We start from the raw sequence: 15969 nt of genomic DNA on the forward strand, positions 1-15969 counted from the left end.
TGATATATGTTTATAAATGTAATTTCAATTTAAGTACATAGTACGCCAGTAACATTATGTAAATGTCACACCAAAAATCACGAATATCTCATGAGGACATGAGGATCGAGGTAATCCTTCGGCATTCCCTCTCTCCTCATGGGAGGCAATGAGATATTCGCTATTTTTGACTTCATTAAAACAGCAAATACGAGTAGTTAATACTTTCAGCCAGAAGGCAAATACTTGTTTGTAAATAATGATTAATGTATAATGAGGCGTCGCATAGCGACGGTGGAATTTTCTAGTGATGTAATTTGTCGTCTTTGGGCGGCAATAAAAACAGAAAAATACGGATAGATATACGATCCTTCACTATTTTGTTCGCGGGAGAACAAATGAAGCCTTGAGCGCTAAGAAGACTTGTACTGTTTTTCTCAAGTAAGACGGACGCAGATCTGTGGCAGTCTGATCTAATTTTTTACTAAATGTGTAAAAACGTGTTATGTCTAAGTTTCAGTGAAGTGTAAAGAACTGTTATAACTTACCGTGACGACGCACGAGCGACTCAAAGAAGACAATGGCTATATAAAAGAGCGCTCAATGGACATGATACGGACATAAAAATCTACCGTCATTGTAGTACTAAGCTTAAGGTACGATATGTGTTTTAGTTTATAATAAATATTTGTTCTGGGAATACTGAATCATTTAGCAGTGCTCATTCCTATTATCTTCTCAGTATTATTTTCATTTTAATTATGCGTTTTGCTAATATTACAGACACCAAGATCAGCAGTCCAATGTGCGTGTTAGATTGATAAAAAGAAAACTGTTTTATCGTCTTCTTGCATCAGCTTTAATATTGAATTTCCCTTTTGTGTGATGTTACAGTTGTTTTTGCGCCCTTAAGAACTTTCTGGTCCCTTAGGAAATTGTTTTGTCATAACAATAACTTCACAACCGGGTATGATCGTATCTACGATCATGAAGTAATTAGAAAGACGATAATGCGATTTCTTAATCCATGGCACGCTAGTTGTGACTGCCCCAAGCCACGCGAAACTGCAAGTAAAAACTAATCACATCTCATAATGCAATATTTTATGGCAATGGTCCATGATTCTTACGCCAATTGTGATTGATAAAACAGTAAGCTAAATCTCAATTTCCAACTTTCCATTGAATAACAACATCACTTTTATTTTGTAACATCACAGTGTGCATTTCAAGCACGACATACGCTTTCTCGGCTCCTGTCGCCATTTTGTCTCACTGCGTTCTCGAGCGCTCTGGCGGCAGAAACCTGAAGTGCGGCTTCAGCCGAACAAAACTTTATCAGTTTTTCTACGTATCTGTAATGTGTCGTGACCATATGTCAATGAATGGAGCTACAGTGAATTTATGAAATCGCTTCAATCATTTGTAATAGCCTCGTACATCTCGCGGCTGATGACTTCCGTCCTCGTATAAATGACTAATTCCACGGCCGTCCGTCAGATGTAGATGAGTGGTATTTGCAAATGAATGAGTAATTATGGTAAGCTCATCATAGGTTCCCTTCCAGTCCATGTACCGATTTCCCCATGACTTGAAAGTTAACGAATGTATCTGCACTCCTTTGTTGTTAACAAGTGAAACGTCCCCTTAGAAAAATTAATGAAATGCCTGTGCTGATAAACCGCTTACATTATTTAATTTTCAAACAGCTGAGCAAAACTGAACGTACTTAGACATTACTCTCTTTACTTATTCTGATCAACATTAAACTGACACACAATATTTTTAGCGCAACGCAATCTGACTTTCAATAATCCCTACAAGAGAATGGCCCTGACTAAATTAATCTATACGTTTCACAAATCACTTACCTCACAAAAATCTTCGTTACTCGAACTACTGCAATACAGTGAGTGCCACTATTGCCAGCTAAATAAAAGATTCAAACTACTGAAGGCACTAACTACTGATAGGCATAGTTAGCAAAAGAAAGATTTTGATAGAGAACAAACAATGTATTTACCTGAATAGTGTTCAAAAGTCATAATATATATAGCAGTTCATGACATCCATTTTTACAAATGTACTGTTTCTGATGGACACACGTCCAGATCGTCCGCTCTCAAACTTCCGCCATCTCTCTCCCCACATCCACCACTGCTGGCGGCTCACCTCCAACTACTCAACGCTATGCGCTGTTAACCTCCAGCTATCCAACACTACAATAGCAAACAACAATGCAAACCAGCCACAGACTTCACACAGCACCGCCAGTGATTTTCATACAGAGCGCTACGTGGCGTTACCAATATAACAGCCTAAACACCCTACTTACACAAGGCATTCAGGTATAAGCTAATAACGTTTGTCCAAATACTCACATCATTTAGTTACACTTCCAGGATTTTCTCACAAGAAATGAAAGTTTTGATTTCTCTATTTAGCTATAATTTTTTTTAAATTGTTGTTTCATAGAAATTTATGATTACTGCTGGTATCATAGAAATCTCTTCATGGGTGAGCTTTTTAGATTTCCAGGGGTAGTGGCCTTCAGTGTCGGTATTTGGCTACTTTCATTCGGAAATTTTCCTCTTAAAGAAAAATAAACCTACATATTGAATGATAAACCATAATATTATGACCACTGCCCCCCCCCCCCCCTGTGACGCTGGATGCCGCTTGGTAGCGTTGCCGGAACGTGATAAAGTAACAAATGTATACAGGGTGGTCCACTGATAGTGACTGGGACAAATATCTCACGAAATAAGCATCAAACGAAAAAACTAAAAAGGACGAAACTTGTCTAGCTTGAAGGGGGAATCCAGATGGCGGAAACCAGATGACGCTATGGTTGGCCCGCTAGATGGCGCTGCCATAGGTGAAACGGTCATCAACTGCGTTTTTCTTTTTTTTAAGTAGGAACCCCCATTTTTATTTCATATTCGTGTAGTATGAAAAGAATATGAATGTTTTAGTTGGACCACTTTTTTCGCTTTGTGATAGATGGGGCTGTAATAGTCAAAAACGTCTAAGTACGTGGTATCACGCAACATTGCGCCAGTGCGGACTGTATTTCCTCCGTGATACATTACCCGTGTTAAAATGGACCGTTTATCAATTGCGGAAAAGGTCGATATCGTGTTGATGTATGGCTATTGTGATCAAAATACCCAACGGGAGTGTGCTATGTATGCTGCTCGGTATCCAGGACGACATAATCCAAGTGTCCGGACCGTTCGCCGGATAGTTACGCAATCTAAGGAAGCAGGAAGTGTTCAGCCACATGTGAAACGTCAACCACGACCTGCAACAAGATGCCCAAGTAGGTGTTCTAGCTGCTGTCGTGGCTATTCCACACATCAGTAGCAGACAAATTTCGGGAGAATCGGGAATCTCAAAACCGTCGTTGTTGAGAATGCTACATCAACATCGATTCCACGCGTACCATATTTCTATGCACCAGGAATTGCATGGCGACGACTTTGAACGTCGTGTACAGATCTGCCACTGGGCACAGTAGAAATTACCGGACGATGACAGATTTTTCGCAGCGACGAAGCGTCATTTACCAACAGCGGTAACGTAAACCAGCATAATATGCACTATTGGGCAACGGAAAATCCACGATGGCTGCGACAAGTGGAACATCAGCAACCTTGGCGGTCGTATGGTGCGGCATTAGGAGAGGTGCGGCATTAGGAGAGGAAGGATAATTGGTTCAAATGGTTCATATGGCTCTGAGCACTATGGGACATAACTTCTGAGGTCATCAGTCCCCTAGAACTTAGAACTACTTAAGTCTAACTAACCTAAGGACATCACACACATCCTTGCCCGAGGCAGGATTCGAACCTGCGACCGTAGCGGTCGCGCGGTTCCAGGCTGTAGCGCCTAGAATCACTCGGCCACCCCGGCCGGCAAGGATAATTGGCCTTCATTTTATCGATGGCAATCTAAATGATTCAATATATGCTGATTTCCTACGTAATGTACTACCGATGTTACTGCAAGATGTTTCACTGGATGACAGAATGGCGATGTACTTCCAACATTATGCATGTCTGCCATATAGCCCGCGTGCGGTTGAAGCGGTATTGAACAGCATATATCAGAACAGGTGGATTGGTCTTCGAAGCACCATACCATGGCCCGCACGTTCAACGGATCTGGCGTTCCCGGATATCTTTCTGTGGGGAAATTTGAAGGATATTTGCTATCGTGATCCACCGACAGCGCCTGAGAACATGCGTCAGCGCATTGTCAATGCATATGCGAACATTACGGAAGGCGAACTACTCGCTATTGAGAGGAACGTCGTTACTCGTATTGCCAAACACATTGAGGTTGACGGACACCATTTTGAGCATTTATTGCATTAATGTGGTATTTACAGGTAAACACGCTCTAACAGCATGCGTTCTCAGAAATGATAAATTCACAAAGGTACATGTATCACATTGGAACAGCCGAAATAAAATGTTCAAACGTTTGTACGTTCTTTATTTTAATTTAAAAAACCTACCTGTTACCAACTGTTCATCTAAAATTGTCAGCCATATGTTTGTGACTATTACAGCGCCATCTATCACAAAGCGAAAAAAGTGGTCCAACTAGAACATTCATATTTCTTTACGTACTGCATTAGCATGTAATAAAAAATGGGGGTTCGTATGTTTTTTTAAAGAAAGCGCAGTTGTTATCCGTTTGACCTATGGCAGCGCCATCTAGCAGGCCAACCATAGCGCCATCTGGTTTCCCCCTTCAAGCTAGACAAGTTTCGTTCTTTGTAGTTTTTTCGTTTGACGCTTGTTTCGGGAGATATTTTGCCCGGTCACGGTCAATGGACCACCCTGTATATAAAAGACGATACTTTTTTAAAACAACGTCAAATTTTTTAAATAGAAAAATGAAAGTTTGATAGTTGTCTCGATTTGATTACAGACTAATTTTACAGAAGAAACAAAAAGATTAGCTTGTGGAGAAAAAGAAATGGCAAAAAGAAAAGTATTTATCACACGTCGCCTCAGTACACTGACAATATACACCCGCATTATAAACCTCAAACGCGACTAAACTCATATATGTATTTGCATGTTGTGGGCAAGCACAAATGTCTGTGTTTCATACAAAGCTAACGTTGTGTAACGAAAATTACTACGAAAAGAAGTTATTAAGTAATCATTAAGATGAAGAAAGAGTAGCAAGACATCCAACGGTTCCGGAAATACTTGAGAGAGAACATAGTGTAATCGTGTAATCGTAGTAAGTAGTGATCTTCAAATGAAGGAAACAATCTAGAAGAAAATATCCTCGCTTTGTTTCGAAAAGAGCACCTCAGGGGACAAGGAATAGGGCAACATGCAAATGCAATCCTAATTGAGTCAAAGTTTAATATAGGTATTAAAGCAATGCTATTTTGATAGTCGACGCTTCATTATCCGTGAGATGACTTCCGCTGACCCGCTGTAGGGGAAGATTCAACTTCCCGAGGACAAATAAATCTGCTCCTCCAGAGACGTCTGTTCACGGAATGTTATTTTCATACACAGGCGAGGAAATTGGAAACCTGGCTCACTTATACGGGGAAAATTCAGTTCGTGGAAACGCGAAATGGGATTCAGAACTCAATGTCGCTTATTTGTATAAATTACAGGCCTTCAGAGGGAAATTTCGTTCTTCATTAGATAAGCGTAAACGAGAGGTTTACCAGTTAAGTGCGAAGCGAACTTCACGTCCTCACAATTTGGAAAAGTCTCCAAAGCTCCCTTCCTGCACCGTGGATATCGCACCAATGTTTTTCTTAGTTCTAAGCATTTATTATTTCTGCCATTACTTCGTAGTGATGACTTCGAATTTTTAACTATTAACAATGTTATGAGTTAGAAATTCCCGCAGAACTTATAATAGCAACTGTTGCAGGATGCACAATCATGTGTAAGACGTTACTGGTTTGGGAGGAATACAATATTTATACTTTAGATCGGAAATTCCATCTTAAATTTCTGTTGCTAAAAGACTAGTCCTGCTGCACGCGATATATCTCCTTTACATATGAATTTTTTCAACACCAACTTAAGTCGAAAATGATTTAAAGTCCACGAAGGATCAAATAACAACTTGTTAAAACGTATAAATGAACAAAGAAAAATGGCAGCTATTCTAGTCACATAAACGGACATAGTATACGTGTACTGATAATTCTAAAAGAAATGTTAACATAGTAAGTAGGCCTCAGGTGTCATCGAAATGAAATCGACAGCTCGTCAGTAAGTATTCATGTCGACACCAGAATGACGTTCATGACTTTACGTCCTTGAGAACGTGATTCACATGTCCTTCTCGATTTTTCTTCGATATGGAAATGCATAAATAAGCTTCTTCTGTCTTGAGTTCTAGAGAATGAAAGAGGGTTAAGAAGAAAGTACGTAACACAACTGACGGCCTACGAGATGTGTGTTATGCAGTTAATCAAGTAGTACTAACAAATAATGTAGCATTTTAGATACAATGCGACTGTTTATCGCAAACTAGCGAAGAAACCTGTCGTCGCCCAGGTATTTATTTACAGCTGTGCGTCGACGCCAGTTACAGGCAGCGTCCGCCCTTGTACTTAATGTTTATGACAACATATCTCCTGAACTGTGTGTCGTACAGCGATTTAATTTTGTGGGTGCATTGAGCGAAATATGTGGATACCGTCTCGGAAATTTATTGCGAATAGAGGTAGTAGAAAAGAAGTAATAAATTTAAACGTCGTCCATGATGCAATAGCTTTACACGCATCTACTTGTTTGTGACGGCATATGGTCTGAACTTTGAATCGTACAGTGATATAATTTTGCACTTACATTCAGTGGTACCTGAGTATACTGTCTGTAAAATGTGTCCCGAATACAGTCAGCAGTAAAGAAGAAATAAATTACAACGTCTTGCCTCATGCTGTACTTTTATTGCGTAAACAGTGGGCATGTTATAGGGGTTGTCAGCAAGAAGAAAATTCGTAAGGGTTTGGAATTTTGTGTAAAGTTCGTTGCAAGTCGCTAACAGCTGTCATTTTCAAAAACTGGGCGAATCAGTTCTGGCAATCCATGCCCCGCGAGTTACATGACTTTCAACCCCCTTCGATAGGTAAATGGTTGTTACCCCATAGTGACTACCACCTGACGGTAAGGCGTTGGTGTACAAAGATTGATTGAAATCGGTCTAGTGGTTTGGGAGGAGATGTGGAACATACATACACACCCACACCCACCCACACACCCAATCACACACACACACACACACACACACACACACACACATACATCGATTTTTATAATGTGTATGAATTCACTATTCTCATCATAGCAGTGTCTCACAAACCTCATAGTAAACTGCATGAATTAATGTTCATACATCGCTGCCGAAGATCGCCTGAAGAATCTGCTGTGGGAGAGAAAGTACACATGCTGTTTAGTAAAGAGCAGTCGAAGAAGATTGATGGATTAAGAGAATCAACAGCAGATTTCAGAATACTAACAGAGATGAAGACACACTAAAGGTAAAGCTGTCGTGAACCTGAAGGTTGGTTTGAACACTACAGTGCTTTCGTAGACATGGTCATATATGGGGTGAAATACGTTTTACTTCTTCTGACCTTAGGACATAGTTTCATAGCCAGTTATAGGGACACTTATAGTTTAAGACGGACACCGTTTATCACACTTGTCACCAGCGTTTCAATGTCGGATGTAGAAGAGGAAATAGATGAGGAACGACAGACGATTTTATACCCAGATCCTTGGATTCAAAGGCCAATGCTAACCGCTTCAGAAATCGAGCACATATAAATAAGATAATGATCGCTTCAAGCTGTCTAAATGTCTATTTCGTTTTACTATACTAACATAAGATTTTTACAAAAAATATTTTGCATTATACTGTATGAGGCCCTACAGAATTGACTAATACTTCATACCTACCACGCGCACCAAATGTCTGCTGAGTTAACGGATACGTTGCATGCGCAGAATGAGGAACGGAGATCTCTGGGAAAAAATTTCTTTTTGCCCTTAGTGACGTATACTGATAGATTTATCCTAAACGCTACATCTTAAGGGAAACATTAAAACATTCTATTCAACACATATTTCTTTACTTGTTTAATTTTCTTTGTAGTAAACTCAGCGTGTTAGAAGAGTTATCTCAGAATTAAGTCTGAATTACGCTGCCAACAACGTAACCTGCGTGGCTCTAGGCCGTGTCGAATTTTGTGAAGTTTTCTACAGATCTACGATGTCGCTGGTACTGTTTCGTGGTTATCTTTCGTGGGAAAATGACAAAAGTGACAACTTACGTCTACTAAAAGGCAAATTGAAACCAGGGAAAAAAAATGTGTCAAAGGACATCACGTGATATTTTACTACATTAGTGGTTTTGAAAGTATATAGTCAATTTCTATAAAAGCTGAAGAGTCATTGTTGCAAACAGCTGTATTAATCACTTTATTGCGCAAACAGCTTCAATCATATCAAAAGAAAATGAGGCACAACGGTTCACTGCAAAAAAATCGTATATGTCATACTCATCATTCATAACTTATTGAGAAGATATTGCGACAACCTAATCGAATGTGTGACACTATATCAAGCTGCATATCACAAACTCGAATCTCCATTCAACTATGCATCGGGAGCACGTGTAGTGTACAATAAATCTCCGATGAAGCGCTTGACAATATTGATAAAGCATAATTCTTCAAAGATGGTAGAGTGGTAGGAAAGTTTACCGTCCATAACCAAAATGCACTCTCTAATTTTTATCATAGGTAGCAACTCCACATATGGTACCTTACTATCGTTGACTCAAGGACAAAGTAGACAGGAGTACGTGGAAACGTGAAGACATCATTATACAGTATGAAAATAATGGGTGAACATCCGATTTTGTCAGAATCTTAAACGTATGCTGCATACGACCTTTGGTCACAGTAGATTACAACACTTTATAAAGTAAAATGTCACGAAGAATGAACACACCATATAGACAACCAACCGACAACCAAAAATTCGTGTTATCTTACTCGCTTGATCATGCATGAATTCAAAAAGAGAAAGTGGAAAAATGAAGGCGACATTACATCAGCATAATGGTTCGGACATCCCATTTTGTCAAACTTTTAAAAATATTTTTCATACGGTATATTGTCATAATAGATTGCAAATGTGTACAAAATAAAATGTTCAGAAATAATTAACATACCTCCTTGATAGCCAGCTAATAACCTCCTGTAAACAGTTGACAGAACATCGTGTTATGTTACTTATTTCATTCTACACACTTATAAAATACAGTCAATCCCAAGCTCCGGCAGAAGATGACGAGTGGGAAGCATCCTTTAAACGTTGCAGCAAAACCACACCTCGACTCGACTAATAACACAAGAAGATCTCTCCAATGAAATTACTGTTATTGCACGTTACTATTTGAACAGTTAAGAAACCGGTCAGCGTTAGTGAATTGAAATAAGGCATTGTCGTCTGTCACCGGAGCTGCTCATTGTCGCCAGAACTAGCAAGACTCACGTCCGCAGCGATGCAGCGCAAAACGCGTTACGAGAAACATCATATCGCTTCTACTAATGTCAAGGTTTTGATGCAATGTGTCTTCAAATGTGAAGAATCGAAATATTTTTATAGAAGAGTGCTGGAACCATTGTGGAGTGAAAATTTCTGTAGCATGCAGCTTTTATGAACATGCAATCATTACTTATTATGGCGATATTTGTGACTATATCAGTGGGAAGCATCAGTAATACTTCAAGACTGAATTCTGCATCTTGCATAAACACGTCTTAAGTGGCAGTACAAATCCAGTTTTTTTGTAAACATTATTGTTCTGCTAGGTCGGAAAATATTCTGCACTTGCTTCTTAAATAATGAAGGAGATAGAATTATTTCTAGTCACCCACATTTCATAAAACGATTTCAAATGCAGCTGTAATTGGTTATCCCATATAGGTATTTTTCACGATACACTCGAGTATACAGGCTGGCGCTAAAGTCGCTGGGCAGTTAGTTAAAAGAAAACAAAAGCAGCAGCAAGACGTAGAAGAGTAGGAAGTTTTAACCTATTACGTTCTTATTACCAATTAGTGATAATTACGTCTTGTCAAGTTGGTATACAATTCAATGGCAAACAAAACAAACCCAATAATCAAAGTAGTGAATTGTTGAAAGCGTGACCTGTTAGACGTGTTTACAGCTGTAGTTTTCCTGATTGTACCGATGTTAACCCTTAACTGACGAGGTGACTTTTCTGTAACGTACATCACGAGGTGGGGTCTATGGGACCCCTATGTTTAAACCGAGATTTAAGGCAAAAATCATTTAAAACTTTTAATTTATGCTGTATAACATTTATTTTTACAATTATTTAAGTGTTGTTTAAATGCTTCTAGTTTATTTTATTGCACTAAACAAAGCTTGCAGCATTATACTATTTAAACACACAAACGCAAATAGTTTTGCGGGGTTCTTTGAAATAGTGCACATAAATAAACTGTTAGAGTACTGAATTTTACATTCTGAAAAATTACGCAATTTCTGTAGCAAATAAATTTCCAAATGAAACTAAATTCCAGGGTTTAAATTTGCGCATAAAAATTCCACACGTTAGATACAAAAATAAAGTACGTCAAACTGTCATTCATTGCTGGGAGCTACAGTTTTCATATTACCACCTAGAACACTTCCGATTTTAACAGGCACGTTAAGTATTTCATTGAAGAAACAGGCAGATCCCCATCACAACTTTCCTGAAGTTCTTCCTCTTGTTCGATAGCAGTACTGTGATTACTGGCTTATGTAAAATGTTCGTCTTTTTCGTTCATTTCTTGATCTATATAACTGACACCTTCCTCCATAGACCGACAAACAATTTCATCAAACTCGAGAGAGTTAAAAATGACACATTCGTGCCAACACATTTTGAGCTATACGTTACCGTACTGAAGAAAACAGTACGTAGTTCACGAGGCGCGATCTGGGAACCTGCAACACCTACCAGTAACACGTATCAACAGTATACACAGAAGGCGATAACGCAACCGACAGCAAAACATCGTAGCCTTGGCAATTTAAGGAGGGTAGGAATAGAAGAGTATCATTCCACCCCAACTGAACTTGGAGAGCGAGTTCGAAAATTTTCGCGTGGTCTGAGAGGCCACACCTCGTGTTGAGGGTTAACGAAAGGAAAAGGATTTTCGCGAAAATCATTTCATAGACATGGTGCTACTGCAGTTGATAGTAAATGGGGAGGACATTTTGGATCAAAACCACAGTCTAGACAAACCATGTACGACATACGAGATAGTTTGAACAACATGTATCTGGCCGCCCAACAACAGTCATAACTGAGGGAAATGAATTGTGGGTATGTTTAGCTATGACACAGTCATCGAAAATCAACCAGACGGTTAGCAACTGACCTGGATTTATCACGAAGGCCAGTGCAAGGAATGTTTCACAAACAGAAGTTTATAAAGTTTACATTCAAAGTGTACGACATACGTTACTTGAAGAAGATCCAGATAGACTTCTTCAGTTTTGTGAATTAATGCTTGACCAACAGAAATATGACCCTAACTGCGTGCACTGACGAAGCGAATTTTCAGTTAGTGGACAAGTTGACAGACATATCTGCACTTACTGGTATACTGACAATCAAAATCTTTTGTAAGAACGACCATTAAACCAACGTGTTGTGAGTGTTTTGGGGACAATATCATTATTTGGCTTACATGGATGAAATTTTTTTGAAGGAACAGTGACAGGAAATTACTGTCTGGATATGCTTCAGAATTACGTGGTCCAGGCCTGACGTGTGCTGAAAACTATCAAGAAATTTATTTTCAACACGATGGTACCCCACCACATTAAGCCCATCTTATTTAAACGAAACTTACCAAAGAAAAGTAACTGGTCGAAGGGCCGATACTGACGTACCTCCACGTTCACCATATATCACGCCCATCGATCTATCGCTGTGGTCTGTAGTCAAGGACTCCATTTTTCTCAAAAGCCTAAGACCATTGCTGAACTAAGAGAAGACATGCACGACGAGTATCTTGATTTGGAAAATGATGCCTCGCTATGCCACATAGTGTATAACATTGTTCCACAAAGATTTCAAAGCTGTATTAATGATGACAGAAAACAATTTGAACATAAAATATATTTGTTACTATTGTTTGTATTTGTCGCTTGTTGTGTTCGCTACGCCACTGTCGACGAGTATGCAAATATTTGCATTTTTAACTCTCTGCGAAAGGTGCAACGGCCATCAGAATGTATTAGTGACCTCCGTGTTTACTATTGCTACCAGCCCTTGTAGCATATACAGGGTGGTCCATTGATCGTGACCGGGACAAATATATCACGAAATAAGCGTCAAACGAAAAAACTGCAGAGAACGAAACTTGTCTAGCTTGAAGGGGGAAACCAGATGGCGCTATGGTTGGCCCGCTAGATGGCGCTGCCATAGGTCAAACGGATGTCAACTGCGTTTTTTTAAATAGGAACTCCCATTTTTATTACATATTCGTGAAGTACGTAAAGAAATATGAATGGTTTAGTTGGACCACCTTTTTCACTTTGTGATAGATGGCGCTATAATAGTTACAAATATATGGCTCACAATTTTAGACGAACAGTTGGTAACAGGTAGGTTTTTTTAAAATTAAAATACAGAACGTAGATACGTTTGAACATTTTGTTACGATTGTTCCAATGTGATGTATGTACCTTTGTGAACATATCATTTCTGAGAACGCATGCTGCTACAGCGTGATTACCTGTAAGTACCACATTAAAGCAATAAATGCTCAAAATGATGTCCGTCAACCTCAATGCCTTTGGCAATACGTGTAACGACATTCCTCTCAACAGCGAGTAGTCCGCCTTCCGTAATGTCACGATAGAAAATATCCTTCAACGTTCCCCACAGAGAGAAATCGGCGGACGTCAGATACGGTGAACGTGCGGGCCATGGTATGGTGCTTCGACGACCAATCCACCTATCATGAAATATGCTATTCAATATCGCTACAACCGCACGCGAGCTACGTTCCGGACATCCATAATGATGAAAGTACATCGCCATTCTGTCATGCAGTGAATCATCTTGCAGTAACATCGGTCGATCATTTCGTAGGAAATCAGCATACATTGCACCATTTAGATTGCCATCGATAAAATACGTGCCACTTATCCTCCCATAATGCCGCACCATATATTAACCAAAAAAATGGTTCCAATGGCTCTGAGCACTATGAGACTTAACTGCTGAGGTCATCAGTCACATAGAACTTATACTACTTAAACCTAACTAATCAGTCCTATAGAACTTAGTACTACTTAAACCTAACTAATCAGTCCCATAGAACTTAGTACTACTTAAACCTAACTAACCCTTGGACATCACACACATCCATGCCCGAGGCAAGATTCGAACCTGCGACCGTAGCGGTAACGCGGTTCCAGACTGTAGCGCCTAGAACCGCTCGGCCACTCCGGTCGACTACATTAACCCGACAAGGTCGCTATGTTCCACTTGTCGCAGCCATAGTGGATTTTCCGTTGCCCAATAGTGCATATTATGCCGGTTACGTTGCCGCTGTTGGTGAATAACGCTTCGTCGCTAAATAGAACGCGAGCAAAAAATCTGTCATCGTCTCGTAATTTCTGTTGCGCCCAGTAGCAGAACTGTACAAGACGTTCAAAGTCGTCGCCATGCCATTTCTGGTGCATAGAAATATGGTACGGGTGCAATCGATGTTGATATAGCATTCTCAACACCGATGTTTTTGAGATTCCCGATTGTCCCGCAATTAGTCTGCTACGGATGTGCGGATTAGCCGCGACAGCAGCTAAAACACCTACTTGGGCATCATCATTTGTTGCAGGTCGTGGTTGACGTTTCACATGTGGCTTAACACTTCCTGTTTCCTTAAATAACGTAACTATCCAGCGAACGGTCCGGACACTTGGATGATGTCGTCAAGGACACCGAGCAGTGTATGTAGCACACGCCCGTTGGGCATTTTGATCACAGTAGCCATACATCAACACGACATCGACCTTTTCCGCAATTGGCAAACGGTCCATTTTAACACGGGTAATGTATCACTAAGCAAATACCATCCGCACTGGCGGAATGTTATGTGATACCACATACTTACACGTTTGTGACTATTACAGCGCCATCTATCACAAAGCGAAATAGTGGTCCAACTAAAACATCCACTTTTCTTCACGTACTACACGAATGAGTAATAAAAAATGGGGGTTCCTATTTTTAAAAAACGCAGTTGATATCCGTTTGATCTATGGAAGCGCTAACTGGCGGGCCAACCATAGCGCCATCTGGTTTCCACCTTCAAGCTAGACAAGTTTCGTACTTTGTAGTTTCTTCGTTTGACCTTATTTCGTGAGATATTTGTCCCTGTCATGAACAATGGACCACCCTTTATAAGAGAGAAAAGCGTCAGATAGTGAATGATAACTGGGAAGGGCACTCGTCTGAGAGAACATTATGAGAACCTGACAGAGTTTGTAAAGAGCCTAATTGTAGGTCTGACCGATCGAATGGTTCAGCATGCAGACAGTATCGAGAAGTGTGGGTGATTCGGACGTGACAGTTGCATAATGGTGGACTGCTTGGCAACGTGATGTCCGCGACACTCACCGTTAAGATTCTGGCCGGTCACGTCTGATCAACAAAAAGGAGGAAAGTCATATTGTGCACCCAGGACATCATAGCCCCTTTATACCTACGCCTGCTATCCGAGTTCAAGTAGCTGACTCCCTGCAACACGCTGTATCATCTCCCACAATTGGTTCAAATGGTTCAAATGGCTCTGAGCACTATGGGACTTAACTGTTGAGGTAATCAGTCTCCTAGAACTTATAACTAGTTAAACCTAACTAACCTAGGGACGTCACACACATCCATGCCCGAGGCAGGATGCGAACCTACGACCGTAGCGGTCGCGCATTTCCAGACTGTAGCGCCTAGAACCGCTCGGCCACCTCGGCCGGCACAAGTGGTTCGAGACTATCAACAGCCAGCCTAAGGATCTACTGTTCCACCCTGTCGCTACCTTTAACACAACATTACGGTTTAGTTTGGAATGGTGCCGTGATCGCGAAGCATGTGCTGCTGATAAATGGTGTAGTATTGTGTTGGATGAATCGCGGTTCTGCGCTATCCTGGATGATGAAAGTGGACGAGTATGAGGGTGATCTATGAAGAGGTCGCATTCTTCCAGTGTTTCGCTGAGGCACACCGTTGTTGCTCTTGGCGTGACAGTGTGGCCATTGGGACTGACAGAGCCGCGGAGACCATTTCCAACAGGGCAATGCTCATACACACACAGCACACATCTCTATGTGCTGTCTGCATGATTTTGAGGCATCTTTGAGACCAGAAAGATACCCAAATCTGTCCCCGAAAGAATAGGTGAGGCACCATAGTCGACCTCAATTTCATCCTAGTCCCAGTACCCGGGATATCGAGGACCAGTTACAACGTATATGAGCCAACATCCTTCTGGAGAGGATACAACGAAACTACGACTCCTTTCCCAGTCGCATAAGTGCATGCTTCCAGGCCAGAAGGGATGTAACGTCTTACTGATCAGTACCCTCATACTGGCAAGTTCTTTGTAAACTGGCTCGACTTTGAAATCACTGAAATAACATCACAAGCCCTCTCAACCCTTCTCCCCTCACAACCATCTCCCTTTCTAGATGCTCTACATTTTATTAAGGCAGTGTATTACGTCTTATATATAGTATTGTTGCATACTGCATGTTTCAGCAACAAGATGAAAACTGGTAGACACTGATCCTTTTTGGGCCGTGCAGTAAAGTTAAATCTCCAGGAAGCTTATAGATTTGAGATCGTTCAGAAAACACATGATAAATGTACTATCACTAGTGTAATTTCTTT

The 15969-nt window shown here is 40.5% G+C and overlaps 1 protein-coding gene across 1 annotated transcript in view; it reads right to left on the reverse strand.

Moving 5' to 3' along the window:
* Positions 1–15969, reverse strand: part of LOC126416651 (somatostatin receptor type 4-like) — a 366521-nt gene that overhangs the window by 249337 nt on the left and 101215 nt on the right. The window lies entirely within an intron of this gene.

The sequence above is a fragment of the Schistocerca serialis genome, chromosome 8 (assembly GCF_023864345.2).
Source record: "Schistocerca serialis cubense isolate TAMUIC-IGC-003099 chromosome 8, iqSchSeri2.2, whole genome shotgun sequence".
In the NCBI taxonomy this organism is placed as follows: Eukaryota; Metazoa; Arthropoda; class Insecta; order Orthoptera; family Acrididae; genus Schistocerca; species Schistocerca serialis.